A 506-nucleotide genomic window follows, 5' to 3' on the forward strand; every position below is an offset into this window, starting at 1 on the left:
AGTTTTGGATCGTGAATGAGAAAGCCTCGTCGACGTTAGACGCGTGTTTAAACGCGATGCGAGAAGTCGGTGGCATTCGAAACAATCTCACAATCGGTCCCGTGTCCCTTGCAACGATAATTAATTTAATTCATAATTTCGCGAAACGCGCAATACGCAATGTTTTTTGCATGTGCCATGGAGAAGCTGCAGCAGAGACACGAAATGGTAAACGGACAAAGTATATATTTATTGAAATAGAATAATAGTAATGAACGCGCACTGAATATATTTTTGACGGGCCCTTCTTAATTTCCCTTTCAATTTTTTTTTCGTAGCAGTTCTTTCGGTCCAAATTACTCAGTGACTTTCTTCTGAAAATTGTGATTTTTCGTTAATCATGTTGTATTTCTGTTTCAGCTTTTCCCTGCCACCTGTAATTGACATTGCGTTGTATCGTCGATACTTCTCGCGATAGATTCGGTATGTGAAAAAATACGGGATAAGATCGGAAGAGCACACGTCTG

Source organism: Wasmannia auropunctata, unplaced genomic scaffold (assembly GCF_000956235.1).
Source record: "Wasmannia auropunctata unplaced genomic scaffold, wasmannia.A_1.0 LD335883.1, whole genome shotgun sequence".
Lineage (NCBI taxonomy): Eukaryota > Metazoa > Arthropoda > Insecta > Hymenoptera > Formicidae > Wasmannia > Wasmannia auropunctata.